The sequence below is a fragment of the Wasmannia auropunctata genome, unplaced genomic scaffold (assembly GCF_000956235.1).
Source record: "Wasmannia auropunctata unplaced genomic scaffold, wasmannia.A_1.0 LD335828.1, whole genome shotgun sequence".
Classification (NCBI taxonomy): Eukaryota; Metazoa; Arthropoda; class Insecta; order Hymenoptera; family Formicidae; genus Wasmannia; species Wasmannia auropunctata.
The window spans coordinates 1,656,127-1,683,008 of record NW_012027062.1 but is presented as its reverse complement, the minus strand read 5'-3'; the positions used below and the strand labels follow the sequence as shown (position 1 = coordinate 1,683,008).

General features: G+C 41.0%; 1 protein-coding gene across 2 annotated transcripts in view; it reads right to left on the bottom strand.

The window, feature by feature from the left end:
• LOC105455922 (Krueppel-like factor 6) overlaps positions 1-26,882 on the bottom strand; it is a 329,696-nt gene that overhangs the window by 35,334 nt on the left and 267,480 nt on the right. The window contains exon 1 of one of the 2 annotated variants that reach the window (XM_011699632.1): positions 19,517-19,562. The exons of the other annotated variant lie outside the window; for it this stretch is intronic. The gene's annotated coding sequence lies outside the window, so the exon portion shown is untranslated. Of the gene's footprint in view, positions 1-19,516; positions 19,563-26,882 lie in introns of those variants that run through there. 2 annotated transcript variants of the gene reach the window in all.

Below are 26,882 nucleotides of genomic sequence, written 5' to 3'. Positions count from 1 at the left end.
GCGTGCACGGGAACACATACACACGCACGCATCGATCGGGACGCACATTGCGTAACCATTCTGGTCTCATACTACCCATCGGGATGATTCTCCCGAAGACGTCGTTACCGCCGTAGGTCGCAATCTTCTTCGCTCTCGAGCAAATCGAGCAAAAACTCGCCCTCGACGTCGACGCCGTCATTCCTCGGGATCGCCCACATTCCTCGAGATTCTTTCGCGGTAGCCTTTCTTCCCCCGTTCCATCCCCTGCGTGATGCCCGTCGGATAATTTTCCGCGCTTTTTTCTTCATCGCGTGCCCACCCCCCTCTCCCCCGACGTTTCCCCGTTTCTATTTAATCATTACAATTTCTCCTATTTTGTTCGCAAACACGACAATGATTAATATCACATGGTTGTTATATATGGTTGTATAATTACAAAGTAGTAATTTCGCCAAAATAAATGTTAAAAGAGATTATTTTAACATATAATTAAATATATACTCAATTTTCAATTTTCGGATTTTGTACAGGAAAATATATAGTCACTTATAAAATAAAATACAGAAAATTGCATCGAATTATTTAAAACAGTAATTCTCTGAAGCAATATATGATTGTTAAGTATTTCATTAAAAGTAATATCTGTGCACGTAATTATAATCTTTATTTTTATCACTTTGATATGTAGAATATAAACTGTAATTAATAAATCATACAAATATTATTGATTTCTGTTAAAAGAGACAGCAATGTAATATAGGTATGTATGTATATAATGCCAAATAACAAAAATAATTCTTGTAAAATAATAGCGATAAAGTTATTTATATGAAGAAAAGTTCCGCTGAACTTTCTCGTATAAATCTCAACGATTTTAATCCGTCGAACGTTATCGACTGAAACGTCAAAGCCGGTAGATGCCGATGATACGCCGTAATGACAGGTGACATTGATGAGCGACCGAATGGCCGATCGAAATTTACACGAAGCAATTATTCGTGAGAGAAATAAAATCTTCAATTGGGAAAAAAAGGCGAAACCAAATAAACGGACATGTCGATAACACGTGTATTCTCGACGTTTCCTTCGCCGTGCTGGATTTAATCAACGGACAAAGTTATCGCGATACAAATCTCCGCGCTGGTCTTCCGTCAAGTCAAGGGAGATGGTTAATTGATCACGTGCCGGTACTATGTAATGTTCAGTGGCCCATAAAGATGTAATATGAAGAAGCGTCTAATAAAAGTAAACAGATTGGAAGCCGTCCAGGTATAACGAACTTGATTTTCCACGCGTGCTTGCGCAAATGATACTCCTGACTACGTACGGTACACAGTACATTTTTTTAAGGATTTTGCCCGATGATATACAATATGAAAGTTCGAATTAACAGAGTTATTACACGAGGATGATGTAAATGCATTATTTATTTCTTTTATATGTGACTATCTACAAATATGTTCGTCGAAAAATCATGAATTTTTAACAAAACTAAATTATTTTCCATGATGTGTGATTCAAGATTTCGTATATAATTTCATTGTCTATTGATATATATATATGTATATATATATATATATATATATGTATACAATATTTTTGCAAATAACAAATTTCTAAAAATTTCTTTTGCGTAATATAAATAATATTTTACAATGAAATATATACACGAAAAGAACAATTTTGCTAGATTCAGATCAGAAAATAATTTTTGTTCAATAATCAAAATAATTTTGTTGGAAAATCAAAATGATTGCTAGAATATCAAAACGTTTTATAGCAATGCCTATCATTTTTAACTTTCCAACAAATTATTTTGATTATTGAACAAAAATTATTTTCAGATCTGTATTCTACAAAATTTTTAGATCTTTCAACAAAATCGTTCTTTCCATGTAGATTAAAATATTGAAAGGATTAAGAATTAATCTTTAATTCATTGTCCATTTTCCGGAGCTACATATTTTAGAAAACCTACTATGTGACAAACGCGTTAGCGAACAACGAAGAAAAAGCGACATGGCGGATGTTGGAACGAGATGAAACGCATCGACCGGCTTTGCCCGTCGTGAAATATGTATCCGCCGTGTCCGCTCGGCGAAGTGGCGGAGTAGTTTGAGTCTTCTATTCGCGATAAATGGCGAGGATGAGTGGACGGAGATGTCAATACGTCATCCTCGTGCATCTACCGCATCACAGGGGCTGATGAGAACGTGCCAGCGAAGAGACACAGGCGGGGAAGGTTGGGGAAGGAACGAAGGTGATGATAAAAGAAAGCTATATATAACGAAGGATAGAGGATTTAAAGGAGAAAACGGACAAGTGGAATTTTTAAGATTTATCGATTAAATCGTGATGTAGATGAAAATGTAGATAAATGGTCACTTAATAGGACAACTGTATAAATTACATATACAAAAGAGTTAATAATATATGTAGAAAAACATAGATAGAGATTAACCAAAAACAAGTCGTCAGTAGTACCTATGATATACAAAAGATTCTCTTCTTTAGGCGTTAAATTTATTTTAAGAACATTAATAAATAATTTATTTTTGATAAATTAACGAGATCCTTAATGCCAGAAATGCAGCAATATTTGCAAATTAAAATGATATATGAAAGAGTACCGCCTGAATTACGACTTACAATTAGTGAATTCATTAACGGAAATGTAAAATGTAGACAGTTTGTGTGCGAAAAATAAGATCCTGTTTGAGATCTTGTTGGTCAGCTTGCAAAACAAGACTCATAACTCAACGCGGTTCCTTATTTCTTTTTTTTTTCCTTTAATAATTCCGCATTCTCCATCTCAAAGTCGTCTTAAACTTGGAAATTACTATTAAGAGCACGATTTCTTCGTTGCTCTCCCCTGCTCTTTCCTCTCCGATGCTCTCCATTTCGACCGATTAGCCGCCGCTTCCTAGTCGGCAGTCGCAGTATTCGCGTGCGGTTCTGCCTACCTCGGTCTTCGTAAATCTAGGTAATGAGGCGTGACGAAATGCAGAGCGCTACCTGACGAACTGTAATGCTGGGGACTGACGATTGGTTCTGATCTCGTCCTGTATTCACGGCAAATTCATTCGCTTAACTCACCGCATTCGTCGTTCTCAATTCGCGCGCGCGTTCTGTGGAATATCTAACTTCCTGTCTCCTTAACCTAATAAGCGATTCAAAAAGCGATTCGGAAAATTTAAAAAACCCATAGATATCATACTATGCGCGTAAAATTAAATTTCACGATTGGATTATGGAAAATAAATTAATTCAATGTTTTAATAATAATAAAGAATGCGCGGTTTTTGCACATCTTTTATTATCATTACAACAAAATTATTATAGGAACTAGATATTGAATTTATGATTTGTGTCCAACATTATTTGAAGTCTCAACGATTTATCCACAAATAACATTTTCATTAACAGTTTTAAGTTTCCTCTCTTTTCATACGAAATATCTCTCGTTTTATCACCGTCTTAATGTATTTTCCGCGTTTCAATCCAATTAGATTCATTTCTTAACATTTTATAAGTAAAAAATCTTTTATATTTCATTTAGCTATACATTTGTTATACTGAAGATCAAGGTTTCTAAAATCCATACATATGTAATATCTTCAACGCTCAACTGCACGACTATCGATTTTCGAAAAGTTCGCTACTTCATAAATTACATCCACCATGTTTACTTCCGCTTAACGGTACGTCTCAAAGTTTTTCAAAGTTTCAGACGTTTAATCCTTACGTCCCTTTATACTTTTTTTTATCCTGTAGCCTTCAATTAGAAACAATAATGTGTCGGACGCAGAATACGCGCGCGCGCGCACGTCGTCGTTGAAATTTAATTCCCCGTTTCACAAAAGTCGACGTATTCCGGCGTCTTCGTTTCTCAGCGAAGAATATTAATCCGCCGTAAGGCTCGCCGCGAGAAAGAGAGAGTTAACGTCTCGACGATTCCTTGTAAAAATCGTTATTCCACGTCGTTGAGTCACGAGGATCCCGAGGAGGCCCGGTAGCGTCGGCGGCGCACGGCGGCAGACATTATTAAATTACAGTTAGAAGCGGCGCGGAGAAAAGGCAAGGGGTGAGAAGGAGGCACGGCGAAGAAAGACGAGGAAAAGTGACGGAGAGAGAACGAAGCGCGACGACGCGACGGAGCGCACGCGGCAGGGGAGAGGGGTCGTGAGGGGAGGAGGGGAAGAGGTACGCGGTCGCGGCTGTATATATTAATTTGGCGCCGACAATACATATTCAAGTTGGAATTCATACGCTGTCAGAGGCAGCGCGCTTGGTCGAGTGAATAGACAGACATTATGGATGTCGTACGGAAGCGGAGAGTAACCGGAGGTGGAGGGGAAACTGCGCGCGGCGTTACGAGACCCACGGGTTTCACGTACGCCTCGCGCCCCGTACAGACCGCAGGGAGCCGAGTACGGGCGACACCGGCAGGTGAAGGGGAACAGGGAAAATACATGAAGCGCGGCGCGGGAGAGGAGGGATCTTGATAGAGCGAACAGCGAACGGGGGGAGGAGGAGGGAGGGAAAGGGTTCGCGTCGCACGTTCCACGGCGACGTGACATCCTATTCGGGAACACGGGCTGCATGTAACGAGCGATTCCGAAACTCTTCGCCGTCCATCGGAGGAAAGCCTCGTCCGATCTCGAGAGATTCTATACGGCTACATCATACGCGCGCACCCGTCCGTCCATCGTGTGAGATTCAGACACCGAGGATTCGTCGCGACATTCGTGTCAAAGACTGGTGAGGGAGGGAAGGGTGTCTACGAGGAAATACTTGCACGAGAAGTGCCATCGAAAGAGTCAAAGATCTTTTTGACAAAAGGTATAGCGAAGCTCATTCGTGTAACAAAATAGTTTAAGCTTACAACCTAATTGTAAGTCAGAAATCGGATGCTCAACGATATAAATAAATGCATTAGCGCAACGGAATCTGTCCGAATCGTTTAAGACGTTTAAGTGCTACAATTCATATACATTCATACACATTGCAGCGTGTACACAGCGAGGCGGTAAGCGGATACTAATTTATTTCAATTGCGCTGCTAACGCGAGCCATCATTTTATAATTCAATAACGTTTGACTTTCGATTCGCAATCGACTATAATGCAAATCTTACTACTTCTTTTATGGAAGACTAGGATAACATATTACGGGACGGTATAGGCAGACACAGTCGTTAGCAAACTACTCCACACACAACGCAGCGCAGCACAGAAAGAGAGCTATAACGTACGGTTGGACTTTGCAAAGATATGAATGTGATATCTGATATCGACCGAACGCCGCTTTCTTCTTCATAAGAGCGCAAAAGAAGAGCTATCTTCTTATGCGGCACTAAAAAATATTCTATCGAAATTTTTACGAACATATAGATATAAATTCTTAGTCTAATAAGGCACATTTGTGACAAATTGTAAAATATATTTTATTAAAAATTGCTACTTTGTGTTATACCGATGCTTCTCGTTATCATTTAATTATTTTCCACCATACGTTGCTTACGCGTGTTTGCGTGTGATAAAAATAGCGTCAAGGTTTTACAGTTATCCAGAATATATAGAATTACATCATATTCACTGCATCATTATCGTAAGCGAGATTCTTCAATAATTATCGTTAACTCTTGCTAATGATTCATTACATACAGAATACCGTTACAGAGTCACGCATACCGCGTGACTACGTTAAATGTCGATAAACTGTCATCCTCGCACAAGGAAAATTGCTTCACAAGAGGCGGTTATTATCATAAAGTGGATAATACAGGCTGTGCGAGTTCAGAGTATTCACGGTGCCAATACACGTTGATGTACGATTGCCATTTCGTTACGAAATACTCTCAGGAACCAGGCATCCTGGGCGCCACGCGAACTTTATATTTACTTATCCCACTCATAAATTTTATTTCGCTTTCCACAGGTCCTTGTCCTACTCGCAAATTTTATCAACGGCCACCGTCGACATTCGGAAAGGACAAATCGAATCGCGAGCGAGCGACGAATTCATCCGCCGAGCGGGGTAAATTCGGTTTGAATGAGGAAAACGGGGCTAAGCGGGCTCGGCCGAGCGGAAGGAAAGAAGCCGCGCGATGGGCCCGTGGCCAACGTATATAGGACGATGCCGCGGATGTACGAGCGCGTAAATCACCGATGCGCAGACCGGGGATGAAACTTCGGGTCCGCTTGTGTAGCGGGCGGGCGACGAAGCCGGAGGCCATAACTTTAAGCCGCTCGACTTGCTCGACAACGACGACGACGACGACTACGACGACGACGACGGCGACGGCGACGACTACGACGACTACGACGACGACGACGACGACGACGACGACGACAAGGACAGCGACAAGGACGACGATGGTGAGGAGGACGACGACGGCGGCGGTGAGAACGACGGCGAAGAAGCCACGCATCGAGTCGCGCACGGCCGACTTTCCGGGATTCCGGTGTTCCATTTACGGTGAAGGAGCGTGCGCGATACGAGCCGGTACTCTCACCCGTGCCAGAAGCGATTGTTTTATACGGGCCAGAACTGGGGAATACATTACGACTCGCCTAAACTGAATACGGAACGCGCGCGCACGCTAGGAGGGAGAGAAAATGTTTTTCTCCAACGACGCCGGGCAAGAAGGAAAATTGCCGCGGTCGCGCAATTTGTCGCGAGCGCATTGTGTCACAGTTCTACGTTGTACCTGTGCATGAATACGATATATATGTAATTTCCCGGTGTAATAAATTTATTTGCACATTCCTCGCATACTACGCGACCGGAATGAAATATGACCTGGCCAGAGCTCTCCATGAAAGTTATTTAAATAAAATAAAATAAAAATTTACTCTGTAAAATAAAAAATCAGGAAATTTATCCTGAAAAATTAAATAATCACTTACGAAACATTACATATGTCGCAAATGTTTGCCGCTTGTGTTTAAAACATGTAATCGTTTACTTTCTATTTGCCCAATAAACATTTTTCTGATGCTATACTCGTTCATTTTTCGAAAAGTGTTTGTTAAAATATAATTTTGTTCGCCTTTAAAAGCGTTACGTAATGAAGAATTAAAATCTCCGTCTGGAATCTTAAAGAGGTGCATTGCGGTATGCGTGATTCACTTTCTGCGTGCACGCCGTTTATGGGGACGCGCGCGCGCGCGCGCGCGTGAAAGTATGTCTTACCAGATACCATCGTCCAACAGACGATTATTTCACGACACCAACGTAATCGTGGACTTTCGTTCTCGAGACAACCTTTTATTATCGCGCGACGTGGTGCATGAACCTTTTATAGAACCATGCGTCGCCGCTCGCAGAGCGTATATACGCACGCTTATCATCGCCATTACTCTTGCAGATGATGGACTGCACCAAATACGGCACGGTTTTATATGCAGTTTATATTAAATAAGGCCCTTTTATAAAATGTGTTTCATAAAATATTTACGATATTATTTTCTTGCGGAATCAACGAAAGCGTTGTCTGTATTGTCAATTGTGATGGAAACGTGTTTATCTCGGACAATTATTGTATAATAATATACAGCATAAAAATTAAATCCTTTAAATTCTTGTCTACTTATAATTTAACTCTAAGTTTGAAATATGCGTAAGTCTAACAAACAGAGAATTGGTATTTCATATATATTTTAAACATACAATATTATATCAGTGACATGGATTTTTGTGCAATTTAAATTCTTTATATAGCAGTTTAATTAATAACACGCATGCCCCAATAATTCTTCCATTTTTTTAGAATATTTATATGTTAGTTCAATTAAAATTAATCAATATCCCTCCTTTGACCTCGCGTATCGAAAAGTTACGAAATCGATCGGGAGCTCATTCGAAAGTGTAGGATCAAAATAACCTTGGCCGGCCCTTCGAAAGGAAATCGATGTTTCGCAAAAACGTTTCGAGAATGCGATCTCGCTGTGTGTACGCCGCGACTGTACGTCAGCGTGAGATGAAAACCGGAGAGGCAAGTAGTACTAAAAGCAGCGCAATTAACGAGAGCGCGTTTTAACGAATCGCCATGGCGGCACCGTACATACTTCACGCTGAAATTCAGCGGGATAATTTTAATTAAAGCATGGTCCCCTGTCCAAGTTTTACCCATCTGCAATTCACAGGAAAGTAGAATGCAATCAGATACGACGCGAAATGATGAAATCATAGATCCTCTCATCTGATCTTTTCTAAATAATCGATATAATTATGCAATTTACATTTAAATAGAAAAGTTGTAATTAATAATGAATTAACAATTAATAATATAGCAAATGCAGTTAGACTTCAAATCAGTAATTTAATTTAATATCTCATCGCGCAAAATACAAAAAGATATTAATATTATATTAATGAAATTCGTAGAATATTACTGATATTACAATAACCTGTGATCAGAATTTCATACGATACGCTTTTAAATTGTTGGAAGGAGAATATATTTATCTCATTTGTGCATCGAGATATTCTTTTAAAATTTTTGCGAAATATCTTAATGGTGTAGTATTATATTCTAAGAACGAAAGAGAATCATTAATCATGAACCTCTTCTTTATTGGCTCCTCATATCTTTCCGTCCTATCAACTTACACGCGAAACGAATTATATATCGTGGACTCCTCGATGTACAATTTACGGAGCCTGTTCAGCAAACGCGCGCTCTCGTATTAAACGAAAAAATTATTCCCAGTAAGTTGCTACGTGTCGAAGATAAACCGAGTGAATAAATCCTGCCGCGACCGAACAACAACGCAACGCAACGCAACGCAATTGGCGCAGCTGCAGTCAACGTCGATTAAGCGACACGGTCGAGCCATTTTTCCGCGGGTAATTTATTTCATTAAAAAGTTCAGCGCAATAACTTAAAGTTTCAACGTTTCGGTGTCCTTTTCCCCTCCATCCACGGGACGGCTTTTACCGGCTCGTTAACGGTTCGGTTCTGCCCGCGCGCGTTCTACCTCTTTCTCCCGTCTAGGTATCCTATTTTCAGACCGATGCATAATTCAAGCACGTTCTGCGGTCGCCGGTGATGCAAAATGCGTATACCGTTCGATCCCTCGATCTATGTCTGCGCGTCACTTCTAATGCCCAACGGTACCCATTAATGGTGATTTGTCGATCGTATGGCGCTTATACCCACAATGCTCGACTGTTTTGCATGCTTCCACCATTCCGCGAGAATAATGCTAAGCTCGATGTGAAATTAAAAATCTGGTATCATGTAATTGTAATTCAATCTGATCTTCCTCACGTCCGCTCTATTATTGATTCCGTGAGCGTCAGATGGTAAGAAAGCGCTAGAATATCGCGTAAATATTTCTTAATAAACTTGCACGAAGCTACTCTTGCACAAACCTGCCTTTACCTCAGCTCTGAATTTTTATATACATTACAGAATATGAAGTGTTATGATGCATATTTTCGACAGATATAAAAAATAAAAAGAAAAAAGAGAATTGCAATCCAAAAGTAAGAATGTTAATTGTTATATAACTGCATCTTGTTTGTACAGTCTACATATTTGCTAGAATATTTTGTATCAATATTGAATATTTTGTGAAAATTGCCAATTAATTAATAGGATATACCAAACAACCTAATCACAGTGATTATTAGCCGTATCGATTGTTACCCCTTCTCCGGTTTTTCAGTTTGCTCGTCGAAACAGCGTTTTTATCGTCTAGTACTGGCAAAAAAAAATTCAATCTTATCCCGGGCCGAATGTCGATAAATTTTTTTACAGTGGCTATACTCGACGCTTTCGAGGGTCCTCCGACCGGAGCGGAGCTCGTCCTGGGCGGATCTGATGTCCCCTAGTCTACGGTTTGAACAGGTTCGGAGAGCGGCAACAAGGGATACGGAGACGAGGCACGATGAGGAAGAGCACAAGGATCAGGAGTAGGCGGAAGAGGAAAGAGGGGGAGGGGGAGAGGACTGACTTTGTTGTTCGTAGGTAGGTTTACACGGCCAATCTCGCTTTGATGTTCCTCCCCCTCAGTTCCCGGATCCCCTTCGACCTTCCGAACAACGACACAACCCCCTTACGGCGAGAGGTACGTACTTTGCGCGATGTGTGACATGTACAGGTACGTGTATGATCCGCACACGCTCGTACATCTTGTCCTATTCTCCAGTTTCGCATTTAAGAGCACATAGATAGATCGCAGTTGGTACACTATACATCGAGACGATATTATTTGCAGAGCAGCAAACACACAGAAGACAAAAGTTCTCTATACGAATATCAAGAACACGCGTGTGAAAAAATAAAAGCAATTACTTCAATTTCATAGAAGATCCTCCCCTATTTATGCAACATGCTATTTTGTATATTAAAATTTCGTATAGTGTAGTATACTTTACATCTCAATTGATCAAACAACCGTTGTTTTATCAATCTTATATTAAGGCAGAAGACAAAAATCGTTACATAATAATGTTCAACACATCGCTACTTGCTATAAAGAAAGATACGTTTTTGTAGCGTAACATGTACATTAGTTGGCTGTTAATACGCATCTAATTATTGCGTTCCCCGATAGATTGTCCGACCTTCTCGACTTGGCACGAAGATAAACCGGGGCCGACAATGAAATTCTCAATTAATTGACCGACTCCGCGCTGAAGTCCGCCGTGTCGTTCGGTTCGGCACGCCCGTTATTTCGAATTTTAACATCTTCTCCCGTCTCGCGCATCGTGTACCGCCAAATCGGTCGTCTCGATCGCAATCGCGAGCGCGGTCCATAAATTCAGTCGGCAGTCGGTCTGAAGCCGCTTGTGGCACGCAATCGAGAAGAACGCTCAAGAATTCAAGACGCTGAAGATGAAGGTAATTTCTCCCGACGGCTCTTTAGTTTGCATGCCTCGAACCGAACACCTGCGACCTCGTATCGGCCAATCTTGCCCTGACGTCCTGATATCGGTATGAAGCCACTCGCAGCTTGTCCATCGCTCGAGAACGTCGCTCTTTGAAGCGCGCGTATCCTCTTTTTTTTTTTGCTCAAATGTCATATTGAATGTATACACTTTTGGTTACGAAAAATTAAGTTGCTAAACGAGTTGAAAGCTTGAGTAATAACAGCGACTGGTAGCGAATTAAAATATTTTGAAAGTTCCGAAGACAAATTATTTTTTATTTTGCAATTTTTCATAATGTTATTAAAATTAATATGTATAAAAAATTTCGTTTGTATATGTAAGATGATTACTCTCGATTTTTAGTAAGAATAATCATTTACAATTGTACAATTTCATATTTTTGTCTTTTAATAATTTATATACCTGATACTAAAACTTAAATTTGAAAAATCTAAGAATATACAGCATAAAAGTAAAAATTTTCTATCGAGAACGTATCGCGTGAATTTCGGATAAGCTCTCCACTCGACTGTGAAGTCACGTATGCCCGTAACATGTTAATACACCGTAAGAAGTTAGAGAATTTAAGTTCGCGTCTATCACATCATATATCGGCTATCATCAATAGCCGACCAAAGAGGTTACACGTCTCCGCGGGACATTTAACTGAAGTTTTTACGCGATCTGATGGGCGACGTGTTACAAAGGAGCGGCCGCTAGCTCACCGCGTTTATGCGTTGCGTCGATATATCGGCAACGGTAATAAACTGTGCGCGCGTGACCGGAAAGCCGCAACCGCGCCAGGTCGTAATCTTGCAAACGGTAAGTTGCGAAACGGGCGTAATCGCGCGTACCCCCGCGCACGGATCTCCCGTCCGCGCTTATTTATTCGCAATTCCGCGTTAATTCGGGAATTTATGCAGCCGACGATATCAACGCCGCACGCAGGCCCGATACTCCCGGGATATCCCTGAAGTTTATACGACCGGTTTCACCGCTCCCCTTTCGGTTCGTCGCTGATATATGCGTACGCCTTCCTTCTTCAATAGAAAGAAACTTGATCTTCGCCGTGAAGAGGAAAGACGAGTCTCCACTATGCAACTGCACGCAACGACAATGAAAGAAGATATGAAAATTAAAAAAGTGCAAGATTGAGTTGCCCATATATTGTGTATTGTGTTAATAATTTAATTCAATATAACTACAAGTAGATATATTAATAGGTCTTAATTTCAGTTGAATTCATTATAATAGATGTAAATTTATTTTAATTATGCATGCTGTGTGCATAAAAAAATGTATTTTAAGGAAATAATTAAATTAATCTAAGATAACCGGGTTCGAATACAAGACACGCGGCCTCGATATAATAAGATCCGCTGTCTCGAGCGGCGGATTAAATTCAAGTTCATGTGTACTACTTTGAATAGAGGGATTATGTTAATAGCGCGATACGGTGTAATTTCTTAGTGGCTAAGACTAAAACCTGACCGGAGCTAAAAACGAGAGTGCGACGAGAGACTCATTCCTCACGTACACACATGGCACACGCATACATACTCCGTAAACTGTGCGGTCTCCTCTTCACTTGTTGCGCTTTACGCGAACACAAGGAAGTCATTTCATTCGCCGCGACGTTTCCGCGAGCGCGAATTAATTGTCGACGTTAAATTGTACTGTTCTTAATCCGCCTGAATCGCGAAAGTCCTAAGACATTTTATTACAACGGCCCATAAAACGTTTGCTCTAATTTTCCATGTCGAAGATTAGATAGCGTAGCTTCAGCGAACGTTGACGATAACTATTTCCCCCGAGCGATATCTATCTAGAACACTGAGATTATAATACTCACAATTAGAAACGTACTGATTTACTAACACACATTCAAGTAAAATTCTCACACATACACACACATATATATATATCGCGATCAATGATACGATCGTTTACTTTTGAGATTTGTTATTGACAGCTATTTTATAAAAGCTTATCAGAACAATATTTGCTAATAATATTTTTTAATGTCATGAAATTCTTATAATATCAACTGAAACGTCAATTTTATCTAAAATATATTTACTTCTTTCAAAAATTTAATTTAGAATTTATGAAATTTAAATTAGAACAAATAACTAATAATTATGTTTAGGGAGATCCAAGTTTGAATTCTGGTTGAAGTGATATTTTTTGCAATAAATTCTGCACAAGTTTTGGGGGAAAGAATCTTCTTATAGATGCTAGTATCAAAAATATTAAATTGCTCGTCAATTTAATTCGACAGTGGATTCCGTAAGAATTGCGTTTTAAGACCGACAAAAAGTGCGGCGCGCAGTTTGTGTATATTGTAACAATAAAAATTATTGTACACACCAACATCCGTGTTCGCATTTGCATTACTTTGTTATTCTCTAATAATTATGTATCGATCATTGCCATAATTGTTAATAAGGCCTATCAATAAAAATCTGCAAGTCTCTACATATCTACAATTACGTACGACTACTCTCAAAAATTTCGCTAAACTTTCGCTATGGACCGAGAAATTGCAGCTAACGATTCCCATTCCGAGACACGATCTCGTTATTTTCATTATCGCCCAAGCCAGGTAAGGCTTGGCGCGATACGTCCATATACGTAATGCGCTCGCCGTGCGTCGTGAGCGGGAATCTCTACGGTCCATAAAGATTTTTATGGCGACGTCATGCGCGCGGTACCAGGCGGTCTTTCTCGGTTTCCTAGCCGGCCCTGACCGCAACTCCTCGTTCCGCGAGGTAATACCGGCCGAGAATCGCCGGCACTCGTAAACTCGCGATGAACACCGCGATGTTGAGAGAACGCGAGGCAACGGAGATGATAACGTTATCCGATACCTGCCTCGTTTGTGCGCGATTATGCAGCTCGATCGATTAACTGTATGCGGAATTATTGCTTACTCTGACAGAGCAATCGAGAGAAATCTGACGTAGTGAGCATATAGCCATGGTGCAGAGGATATGCCCAGCTGTGCGTATGCTGGATTTGCGGTAACGCATGCCGAAGACGCAATTATAAGGAGAAATCGGTTTTCATGAACGTATTGAAACGTCGATTAAGATATTATCGTAATAAAAAAAGGAAAAAAGAACAGTTATTTCAAATAATCCGAAAGAGTTCGTGCGATTGCTCAAGCAGAAAGATAATGAGCTGGAACATCAAGTTCCAGGCATATTTAATATATACATAGATTTTAAATAGAAGTAACCGTAAATCTTGTAGAAATAACTATCTTTGTAGATTTTATCGAAAATAACCGAGCTCTAATAAATAATTATGACAAAAAATTAATAATTTTGTCTAACATAAATTTTAGTTATTGTTGATTATTTCACATTAAATTAAGCAGGAAGGCTTGTAGAATTTTTGTTTCAATACGCAAAGTGCAACAGCGTTGCAGCAAGTATACGCACGTTGTATCGTAAAAAGAAAGGATTTCTTGTGCAAAAAACCTTGCACCCCTGAACGACGGGGAAATAATGAATTACACTGAAAGTTGTCTAATAAGTGTGCCCATTCGCGTGCATAATCGTGCAATTAGTTTGATTGCCCGGAGGTAAAGTTTTTTAATAATACGCAGTCGCTTACGAAGTTCCGCAAGGCAAATACGTTATGGAAACACGCCGCCGGGTCCGTACGAGTTAGTTACGCAAGGAAATCTCCTCGCGCCATAAAGATTTTTACGGGTGCATCTTACGTGTCTCGCTCGGTACTCCGATACTCGTTTGCCCACCGACCCTGACCGCAACTTACGCGGTAATACGATCAAACATCGCGAAAGATCGTAAACCTCGATGAACACTATAGAACATTATGTCGGGATGAAGGAAGAAGACGACACGGTCGGGACAAAATAACGCCGGTAATACACGACCGGGGTCATACGATAATTTATGCATCATCGCTCGGTTCGTTAAAGGGCCATATTCGGGAGCAAGACGACCACATAAATCACTTAATAAGTTTACACTAAGGAATACAACTGACGATCGCAAACATTATCTTGAAGATAACAACTGATGCTTTAACTTTGATTGTCCAGCTGATTTCAGCATCAAGCTCAATAAAAATTTAATGTATGTGTATTTTATTGTTTTTTTAGTCTTAATATAATTTAAAGAAGAAACAATATAGATATAATATATTGTTTCTTTAATGTCTTGAATACTTAATAAAATCGTCTTGATCGGGCAAATATTAAATCTGTCACTCACAAATAAGTGACAGGATTTTTTTTGCGAATTTTATCCGTCGCTCAAATAGGTATTGTTAGTAATCAAAGTATTGATATAAATAATTATCAAACCAATTCAAATAATAATAATTTAATAAACTAATTTAATTTAATTTAGTTATTAATTTAATAAATTATAATGTTTAATATAAAGTTTATCGACATTAAATATACATAATAATAATAATAATTTGAATTTTTAATTTTGTTTAAAAAAATTGCAATGTAAATCATTAATTTATTTTTCAAATAATTATTCACAAGTATTTGTATGTACAGCACACGTATTTATATATATGTATACGGCACATGCTAGGATTTATGGCACATATTTAGGATTTTAGGATTATTAGAACAATAAATAGCTTATCGATGTTTCATTTTGAAAATAAGACTATGCAAAACTTAACAATGCCTTAATGCAGCAGATCCCCGTTTCTCCTGCACGAAACTTTATTTCACTGGTCGTTAAGTCCCCCAGAACAATCCCTCGGTTTATAACTTTATAATCATTCTATACCGAGAAGCGAAACATTTCCCGCTACACCTGCTAGCGTTGTAAGCCGGCGCGAGTTGCCGCACGTGGAGTAACAATGCGGGATACGGAAACTTTCGCGCGTAATCGTCGAATTTGCACATAAATCGGCGGAGGACGTCACGCTTGTGCGCGCCGCGCGATTTATCCTGCCTACAGGCAATTATTCACGCGCTTACACGATGCGACACGATGCAAGCTTTCCGGACAGAAATTAATTTCGCGATAAAAATCTGCAGGACTCGTAAAAAAAATTTTTACGGATTATTCCTACCACGGCCGCGAGCCGCAAACGATGTGTCTCGCGCGACAATACGGCTGCAAATCGCGGGCGATCGTAAAGCTCGACGTATATCATCGGTATTTAAACACGGGACAGAGAGGCCGAAAGTTTCATTGTCAGGAAGACGGAGACAAGGTAAACCAACGCGAGAGGAGGAAGAAAAGGAGAGGGCAGAGAGAACAATTGCGAATATCCGTCGACATTTACGTCCAATTATTCAATTTAATTAACCGCCGTCATTAAACACCTCGGCTTTCAGCGATTGGCGATGGGCACGTAACGGCGCGGAATGCTTCTCGCGCGATCAAAGATCAGCTGCGGTCGCAACTTTCGCTTTTACGGCGAAACTTTGAATTTCGTTGGCTGTGTAGACTGTAGAACGTCTACGTGGTTCTCATCAAACCAAAGTTTACGGATGCTTTGGTAAAGGTTGCGTGGAATCGCATTTGATTGTTTTTCGACAAACTTAAAATTAACTCTATTTGTATCAAATTTAAATCAGACTTTGCTAACAGAATTGAAACTTGAATCTTCATTACCAAGACCTTTAAACTGTAAAAACAACCGAAAAGATTACATTTGTCTAAATTGTCAAAATTGTCTATACGTTAATTGAAGGTACTATTTAATTAAGGATTCTTATAAAGTAATTAGACGACATATAAAAAAAACGTTTATTATTTTATATAACATAGATAATAACAAGAAGTTTAGTTATTCTTCTTCATGCATAGAATTGACAAGTACAGAATTTACATGCACACTGAAAGAATAATGCACATCGTATCGCAATTGTTGTTATGTCATCGAAAGGCAATGAACCGGAATGAGCATAAATAAACGTTTCTTACTCGTGATTACGATAATTGGCGCAATACAATGCAAGACTGCTGTTAATGCAATCTCTCATGTTAAGCATCGACTTGTGTCATTAAAAGTGCACCAACATCACGGGCCACGTTAACGCGTAAAAAACAAGTGCGTCGCGTCGCGATCGCTTTCGCGTTCCTTTCGCCGCGAACAGTCCTGAAATTTTTTACACCACGCGCGCGTAAATCCCGGCGAATTTAATACTCGTCTTAACGTCCGCGTGCGGTATGCAGATTTACGATGGCAATTTATTACACATTTTAAAGCCGATGACGCGGAAAACGCGAGGGGAGGGCGCATCGAAAGGCAGCCGGCGTATTCGCTCTCCCACCGCGAGCGAATTCGCGGAGAGATCGAAACGGATTATCGCGTTAGATCCCGTTATCTCGATCTACAGCCGAGCGACATTCGATCGATTCTCCGAAGAAATCGCATCGCCGATGATTGGTGTACGCGAAAGGAGGAAAGAAAAAGAAGCACGACATAAAGCGGAAAGAAGAATTTGCCCGTCATTCGGAAGCGAATGAACGAGCGAGCGATATCACAGTGAATCGACGATTCGAAATCCTGTAACGGGGCCGACGGACGGGGGTATATAGCTTCGGAGGAAGATGGAGATGGCAAGGCGGAGTTGGGAATAGGACGAAGTCGCGTATTAAAATCGGCATAAAACGTTATTATCCGACGGCGTAATTCCGCGGTACCCGATGGTAAGCCCCGGCGAGAACCGCGGGGGCTCTCGCAGTCGCCGGCATGGAAACTCCAAGTGAGAGGGTGGATTCCGTGCCGAAGTTCGAGATAATGCACTCCCCCGACCCCCCCCCCCCTTCCGCCGATCCTCCTCCACGACTCGCCTCGGCGATTTGCCCGCGCGCTTACCTCCCCCGCGTCGCCGCGCGTTCTCTACCACCTAGGACCCAAGAGCGAAGAATTCAATATCAAATTCTTTTAAAAAGAACCCGCGCGCGCCGGGGAAGGGATGGAGGACGTCGCGAGGAGAGCAAGAAGATATTGCTGCATTCCTACGGTACATAATGAGCTGTGAAATTTCGAGAAGGTCACCGTCAGCGGTCCGCCATCGGCCGCAGGAATTATATTCCTCGAATCCCAACGTCGGAACGACGTTGCGAGAATTTGGACTTAAAAAAAAAATGGAGAACTATTTCTTTCTGCGTGCGATTGAAAATCGAGGGATGCATTTTATCGCGTCTTCGATGGAAAATCTTCATATACCTCAGATTTGTAATTTATATCGAATATCCCGAGATCTTGTATTTTTCACGAGCAGAATGTTCACGCGGAAAACGGAAATATCTAGCGATGGCGAGAAGGATATTTATTTTGCTCATAACGACACCGTACAGCATCTTACCTTCGATATCTATAACAGAAAAGCAACGGAAAATGGCACTTAACATGGTCCTTCGCGAGAGAACGGCTGAATCCTCGATTCTCGACGGGTGCCATCGAGATAAACTACCGAATAGCCGAGGAGCGTTTATGGACGTGGCATAAACAATCCGATATCGAGATGAGATTGCGTAATGAAATTCTACGTCGAGTAAAAATGCGAGTGCGAGTGTGAACGACGCGCGATGATTAGACAACAGGGAGTCGTATCGAGGGAGTATCACGAAGACGACCGCTAAAACGACGACCGGCAACACACCCAGCGGCTGTCCACCCGGTCGGCCTTGAACTCCTGCCCACTGTCCTTCTTTCCGTCGAAATTAATCGAAGACGCCGCAGAAGTCGATCATAAATCATACGCGTTTTAACTCCACCCACCGGCCGTATGATCTAACACCTGGCACGTAAAGCGCTCCCCCAGCTGGCGAGGTCGTAAACCGTCTTCCGGAACACAAACCGCTACCAGGATAGGCACTATCTCCCAGTGCTCGCTGGATCGCAGTAAACCATTCCGCTGGTGAGCGTCTTTAAGACTTTGTGCGGCTTCCTCTCTCCGGTGATCCGATCCAGCGCAAAAAGATACGGCTTCGGATCTTGATCACGGTTTAAATCTTCTCGTACTACACGCGAGATTAAGCGAAGACGAAGCTCCCGCCGATGGAAACGTTTACGTGCAAGAATTAAGCGAAAATGATTAATCTGATATCATCGATACCGACGATTATCACTCACTAATCTTATATAGAGAATCGAAAAATATTGATGCTGTAGACTTTTGTTCCGTATTTTCTTTTCTTCATATATATATATATATATATATATATATATATATATATATATGTATATACAGGAAACGTAAACACGACAAATGTTTCTGGTTTTCATACTTAGAATAACAAATTGCTCATAAATTATTATCGACGACCGATCTGTATGCATTGATATCAGATGCAACTAAACTATCCAATTTATTCCTACGAACGTTGTCGTTGTCCTATTCACATCCAAAGTCGATCGCCGGATGTACAAGAGAACACAGATAGAATTCCTTCAGTAAGTGCGCACGTAGATCTCGGCGGCATGCATTATGCATATCGCACCAGTCGCCGTTGATTGAGATTCGTACCGAAGCTGCTACCGGTTTTACTTCCGCACGAAAAATTAGTATATTTTTAACGCATCGCCAAGCAAACCCGCCGCAGTCAGTTTGCACGCCTCGTTCCGTCTAAGAAATGAAAGTTTGGTTACGCGTTCCTGAATTTTGTGTGATTTTTTTTTCACTCACCCCACTAGTCTCAAGATTCTTTGTGACCTTACGATTATCGTGAGAAGAAGAGTTTCAACGAGTTTTGCCATTACCTGCAAACAGAAAGAAAATTCTTGGTTAATACAAAGCATTCAATGACAGATATTACAGAATAAAATAAGCAGTTGACAACATTAAAAAAGCTCGATTTTTTGCGATATTATTAAAAGTTTTACAACATCATTAAAGAGTTTCTTTTGTTCTTTTGTGATATAGAAAATAAATGTTAAAATATTCTTTAAGAAAAAATTTTTAGAAAAAGAAAAATAATCTTTATCTAATATTTATTTTTAATATTAAAAATCTTTTGATGTGTCAAGCCTCCAAAACTTTTAACAAATGCGAAGTCTTAAATATTAAAATAACCGAAGGGGGACAAACTTAAAATTTTATAACTAAATTTGAATTCAAGAGATGACAGGAAAAAAATACCGGATGCTAGAGATTACATCAACGTCACTTAGCATTAACTAATTCGATATTCTCTCTTTGTCTTGTAGTGGTAGTGCCACAATCTGGAAAGGGAGAGCAAATCGCTATCCCAAGTTAATTAAACCAGACTGTTAGTGCAACTCAATCCCGGCATTAATGTATATAATAGCTAACGGAAACGCGTTGCATTTCACTTGATCGCCCAATCTGTTCGAGTCCCATCACGTTGTTTAAACGCGAGTTTAATTTTAGTAAAACGATATGCGTTTGACGAACATCTTTCGTTATTTCAAGCAGAACAGGCAGCCGCTTGCAATGCAATCGACTGTAATTCTTGCGCAATTATTTATCCTATTAACACCACGTATATACGCGGTATATCTACACAGATACCTATCAGCATACAAAGCATGTAATACATTTTGCGATTTTTTATTCAAAATTTAATCAGAGCTCTTGAAGGCGGAAAAATAGACAAATCTGTTTCGCTTCGCGATTATCAATTTCAAATGTATTTAATGTACGCGCAGATGTATGTAACAACAATTATGGTTGCCCGTTGCGATCAGTGTGTCCCGTTGTTTACGCTTCTCACATTCGCGTCTCCTTCAAGTTGCATTTTCGTTTTGTCCGGAAACATCTCCCGTTCTCTCTCGCACCTTCAGCACGACGTTTATGCAACCTTTACGCGAACTTTGCCTGCCCTCCGTCTCCTCTATCTCTCTTTCTCTCCCTGTGCCCTCCTCCATCCCTTTTCGGTTTCTCGCTTCGGCTCTTACGTTTATTTCATTCTGCGCTTCCTCAACCCTCGCCGCGGCAACTCCAGAGCCACCCTCGCCGTCGACATCAACAAACATCTTGATTATACCGTGAAAGCCGCCTCGACTACGCGAGTCCTGACTAGAAGCTGGTAGACTCGCCCATCGGAGCCGCCGAGAGGTTCCGTTCTTTCCCTCCCCTATCGCACTTCTCTTAACTTCGCCCTCGAGCTTTACCCTCTTTCCCGCCTCAGGGCTGCCCTTCCTTGTCGCCCGTCTCTGTCGCCCTCACCTTCGTAACGATGGAGAGCATACGAACACTGGGAGCCGCCTGGTAAGTCTGGTAGTATTTGCATGCGAAATTAATGCCTTTCTATTTCGGTCCGAATTAAATGCAAGTTTGCATAAAGAAACGGCGATTTATTCGTTTATTCTTTGAGGGGTGAACGGGAAAGGGGCGGAGGCGGCGACCGAGGCGAGAAGGGGACGAATCACCGCGGCCCTCTATCCATCCGAATCGAGTCCTCCAAACCCTCTTGCAATCAGAACGAACGGCACAGTCGTTCCTCTTGCCTTTCTTCCCTTCTACCGTGCCGACACCTCGCCCTTCGTCGTCCCGCTTTCTTTCTCTCGGAGAGGGAAACGGCAAGAACGGGAGAAAGTAAAGAGACTCGAGGGCGCGGATGTACGGCACCTGCCCGCGTTTATATCATTTTATCCCGGGCATCCTCCACCAACGGACCAGCGACGATCAAACGACGACTTCGTAAACGACGTTAGATCTCTTTTTCGTTACGCTTCGCCTGACTCCTTGTACCGAGATTATCTTAGTGTATCGTTCAAACACAGCAGGTAGATTTCGCATTGTGAAAGTAACATAAATAATTTTGGAAAAAATTTTTTTTTAAAACAAAGAATCGATACGGAAAGAAAGTATATTAAATATAATTTTGATTGATAAATCGCGAGGACTTTGACGATTGATTGATTTTAGTAAGACAAAGATAACTTAAGTAATGAAATAAAATTGTAAAAAAATTATTTGAAATCACAAATGTTCAACATATAGAGTTCATATTAAAATAATATAGTTTAATTTTAGATTTACTTTCGACAGAATGCGTTTCCAAATGGAGATTAATCTTCTCTTTTTCAAATTCTTTCATCTATAAAATGATGTTACGACTGCGACGTCGTTGTGGAATCATGTGTTTCACCATGTCGTTAAAGTGTCGTAGCTGTACGTTTTACGAGTTTAATAAAAATTAGAATGGTATCAGCAGTGAAAGAAAAAAAAAGGAGTAACGCTGATGGTGGATGGTAGTCGTTGAGCGATGTATGCATGCGACCAGAAAACAACCTGCGAGCATACCTAAGCGCAACTGCTGGCAATATATTACAAAGCCTCGTTACTTTTGTTTCGTTTTCCATCGTTAACGCGCGTATATGCGCATCCGTACTAACGCGAGAACACCCATTTAGGATAACGGTGTACGAAAGGACAAATTTTCTGCCTTGAATAGCTACGAGAAAAAGAGCAACAACTTCGTAATGAAGTGTAGAATAATGGTGCAATTTTTCTTATGGCCAGAAAAATATGGTGATCTTTTCAATTTGATATCTAATGAGAGAAGAAAACCTACGAAGTTTTAGCCTTAGAAATTGAAGTAATTTATTATACAACTGTTTATAAAAAAAATACAACTCAGAGAGACGGTCCCATGCCGGAGTTCTGCCACGGGAGCGAACGGGGACCTAGTGTCTGGCAACGGGGGTGAAGGCTGCCACTAATACCTTCTAATATAGACGACTACCGTTGGGCTCATCGATAAAGTTTTTCCGGGCCCGATCTGAAATCTACCCAGAATCTAAATCAAACTCAGAGCGATCGCCACCTCTCGGGAGGCAAGGCATAACCACCAAGAGTATTCCTGCCAATTAAAAGAAACGAAGTGAGCCCAATATGGACCTGACATATGGCGCGGGACTAGGACGAGGCCTGTTGTCTGGCGACGGGGGAGAAGGCTGCCACAATTTAATACCTTCTAATATAAACGACTATCGTTAGGCTCATCGATAAAGTTTTTCCACCCGATCTGGGGTCGGTTTGTGTGGAAGACACAATGAACTTTGGTCCGCGTGTCTTCCCCACAAATCGACCCGAGATCGGATCTGGAAAAATTTTATCAATGAGCCCAACGGTGGTCGTCTATATTAGAAGGTATTAGTGGCAGCCTTCACCCCCGTCGCCAGACTCTAGGGTTAGCCCCGCGCCAGATGCCAGGTCCGTATTGCTCACTTCCCCTCTTTTAATTGGCAGGAATCCTCTCGGTGGTTTTGCCTTGCCTCCCGAGAGGTGGCGATCGCTCTGAGATTGATTTAGATTCTGGGTGGATTTGAACCTGGATCTTCGACACAATAAGCTGTCACGCAGCGCCCTGCGCCACGATCGCCACAGTATAATAACTCTCTCTCTCTCTCTCTCTCTCTCTCTCAGTCCTACTGCTCTTGTTAGAGCATAGTGACCTGTCCTCGTATTTCTGCTATGTTTACTATTTACACTTTTACGCAGATATACGGGACCTACATTTTAACGCCGATTTCGAATGGCGGCAATTTTTTAAGAAGAAATTCTATTTAGCAAAGTTACTCTCGGTGGTTTGCCTTCCGAGAGGTGGCGATCGCTTCTGAATCGATTAAAATCGATTTCAGAGTTATATTATTCTGGGTGGATTTGAACCCGGATTTTTAGCAAATAAATCTGTTGCGCTGTTCCTCGCGCCACGATCGCCACAACTCTCTATAATGACTATTAAATATATAAGATAAATTTTTATAAAATATATTATACCTTTAATAAATAATATATAAATGATCTTTTTTCATAATTCGATAAAGTTAACTATCTTTCTAATCAAATAATTTGCTTTTTAAAATTTTGGAGATCTTTATATTGGAATCTTATGCTAAATAATATTTATGATTTGTTAAAGCGAGTCTCAATAATATTTGATAACGCCACAAATTTTTGCACGTATCACGATTTTATCCGTGTTCTCGCGTGTTCTCGATAATCGACAGTATCGACGGAAGAGAGTAGTTGAAGAGAAACGGGCGGAGGATACGAATTGCCTTATAAATCGCGCTATCCAGCGTTTAGAAAGGTGAATATTTCGTAGAGCAAACACCGATAAGGGACCACCATCGTCCCTTAAATTCGTCGGAAACACTTTCCAACGAGGAGAGCGAATATACAATTACTTTGCTGCATGGAGAGCCTTTCGCCTTTCTTTCTCAGGGACCGACCATTCGCTATTCTCGACGTGACCTATCTCTGTTCGTAATATCGTTACTCATCATCCTTAATGCACGCTTGGCACACACTGCCGTACGCGAGGTAACTATTCAGAGAAAGGATAGTCAAAGAACGCGTCCCTCAGCAGTTAATCGCCCCCGCGAATTACATTTCATAGGTTCAAAAGAATTTTATGGCTACTCTCGCCGAGAGGGTGCCGCGGGGAACGATAACGGCGAAACTTGGAGAGGATTCTTAAGCCAACTGCATCTTATATACTTCATACGGAGGTAGCTCGTTAGGCAATTTATTTACATTAACTTCTGAATACCCGGAAATTTTACGGAAAATGTAGTCTTAAATAAACGTTTATCGCTTCGAAGTTTTACAACTTGGCACATCGATTTCAGATAAATTGGGAGAAAAATTGAGAGAAATTTATTCGCCGCGAAAATGAATTTCTTATCTGCAAAATCAACTATCGATTTCGTTTTGTTTTCTATTTTTTGCATTACTCATACAAGAATTCGTCATACAAGAATGACGATATTAATCATTTTTTTAATTGAAGTAATATAAATATTATTTTTCCCCTTTTTCTCTCTCTCCGATAGTATCAATTCTTTCAATAAAAATTAAAATAATTTAAAATGAATTTTCTCTCGTCGCTCCATAGAAATTCAAGTTTGCAAAGTAGATTCCTGAAAATTCCTTGCAGTTCACCTATCTCACGCACAAGTATCGTTCAACGCTCGAGTGATTTAAATTTTAATAATTCCCCGAGTCGGTCGATAAACTTTTTGCCGTCAACGCGACGTGTCAAACTGCAAAAATACAAGACAAACGTTCTGTCGGTGTACGTCCAGTAGCGCTCGTAACATGCGGTCGTTATCGTCGCAGTTACGCGTGCGATCTGCACGACGTAACGACGGATTTTTATTACCGCACGTGCACCGTTACGTAATAACGTGTTGTCGTCCACCAAAAATTATTGCCGCAAGCTGGGCTACGTAAATATCACGACATGATTTTTTTTTCAATCAATTTCTAATTAATTTACTGCAATATTAATTGCAGATTTGTCGTTAGAAGTGTTCTGATCAAAATCATGCTTGAATAATAATATTGTATTATAAATAACTGCAGATACAAATTCAATAGGAATATACATAGTTTGTACACGTTAATACAAATTTAGGATGCACACGTTAAGCATACAATTCTAGTGCACGCTGCAAAGTACATTTAAAAATAGCGGATCAGAATCTTTTTTAGGATTGTAATGATTATCATCAGTTTGTAGCAATAAAGCCTGTTCGTGAGTCCCAATTAAATCCGGAGATTATTATGTGTATCATATACCCTCTCTCTTTCCCCTAGCTCTCCAGATCGTAAGGCACTCGCATATATCTCGCTTATCTTGCTGCATCGAACTTGTGCACGCACATGCACGTGCAATGCAATCGCTGCAACGTTAAGCGTAGAAACCCCCTCGCGTGTGCCGCGTGATCGGCGCGCGCGTGTGGAAAACACAAGCGGAGAGGACCCTCGGCTTCCACGTATCCGCATTTGTAAGTTGAACAGCCGACACGCGGGGAGCGTGCAGGTGTTGCATCGCGGACGCTATCCGCGCATAGAAGCGCGAATCTATTTATGGAACTTGCTGGCCGGACTGCTCCGGACTTAGTCTCGAAGTTGCGGCTTATTTAGCAGAGGTTTATTTACAGACTCGGGCTAATCGCTCCCCGGAATTTTATCACTGCGACCTGTTCTTGCGCCAAGTCTTGCGGGCTTTAAACATTTATGACGCAGGTGCACCTGATGATGAAGAGCGTATAGAGACGAGGGTGTACACAGCAACTCTTGTTTAGTTTGGAAACTCGACGATAATGTCGAGGCATAACGCTCGAGGCGCGGAGCACGAATAAGAATTTGCTGTTTCGTCGTCGTTCCACGTTTTGCATCGCGCAGACAAATTCCATCGCGAGGGGGACAACGAAATTTCCCTTTTAGAAATTAAGAGGACAATGTTAGTGCCTTATTAAATATCATTTTACGCACAAATTGATAATCACATTTGCCGACTTGATAGCGTTGACTTTACGACGGCGTATATACTCACAGTCTCAGCGGAGCCACAGTCGATCGGTGTCTTATACCTCATTTGGCCGTGATATCCGTGTCGCCAGGATGTGTGCAGGTATGCATGACGCACAGACGTACACATCTGGCAGGTCGATATATACGCGTATGCAAACCATACGCTATATCGATACCCATATTCTGTCAACCACACGTACGCTACCACACGCGCAGCTGCAAGCGCATGTCTGGCAGCGATGATCCAATAGCGTTCGCTATTCATGAGAGCCTTATTAGCGGTAACGGACGTGCGTGCACGCATTAAGACATATTTGGCGAGTCATTAGCAACGTCTGTGCGAGATCCGCGAATGGTATTGACACACGCTCCATATTCGATACATTCCCTCTCCCCCCCCCCCAAACCTTCCCAAAGAATCGAAGTTTGAACGTCCGTATCAGTATGTGACACTCATGCGAAACATTATTTAAGATGTCCGATGAAAGCAGTTCTGTTATCGAAGCTACGAAAAATATTGATAGCAACGTATTAGCAACGCAGCCATTTAAACTGCGCGCCGAATGAATGTCTTGCACCGCAATCATTATAGAATGAATGCTGAAATAATGAGATCTCTATCAAATCCGCTGATTTTGTTATATTAAAAATATTAACCACAAATTTTAATATAAGTAGTATATATTAGCGCTATTATAGGCCAATTAGGCCATTACATTTCAAGGTTTAATTTTTGGCATATATAGATAATTCAATTTTT